Source organism: Trachymyrmex cornetzi, unplaced genomic scaffold, assembly GCF_001594075.2.
Source record: "Trachymyrmex cornetzi isolate Tcor2-1 unplaced genomic scaffold, Tcor1.1 scaffold1269, whole genome shotgun sequence".
In the NCBI taxonomy this organism is placed as follows: Eukaryota; Metazoa; Arthropoda; class Insecta; order Hymenoptera; family Formicidae; genus Trachymyrmex; species Trachymyrmex cornetzi.
Genome location: NW_017295838.1, coordinates 149,810 through 150,085, shown reverse-complemented (window position 1 = coordinate 150,085; position 276 = coordinate 149,810). Strand labels below are relative to the sequence as shown.

Below are 276 nucleotides of genomic sequence, written 5' to 3'. Positions count from 1 at the left end.
GTCTCCAGATCGCAGCGCTCGCCGATCATGTATAGCGCTCCTAGCGGAAAGAAAGTCAGATGGACACGAAAGGAATGTGTGGAATGCGATCGACGATGATAATAATGACGACGTATCTGAAAATCTGAGAAATGAAAAGTAGCAGTTCGGAACTTTGCGTCGCGATATCTCCGCTCATAGGGCACGTACAAAATAAATAAAAGCACTTTTATTATACAATTCGTGTGGTGGCTATCGATTGAGCATACATAGAACGCGATCGATTCAGCCGTTATA

General features: G+C 43.8%; 1 protein-coding gene across 1 annotated transcript in view; it reads right to left on the bottom strand.

Moving 5' to 3' along the window:
- LOC108770387 (myb-like protein X) overlaps positions 1 to 276 on the bottom strand; it is a 36,945-nt gene that overhangs the window by 36,321 nt on the left and 348 nt on the right. The window lies entirely within an intron of this gene.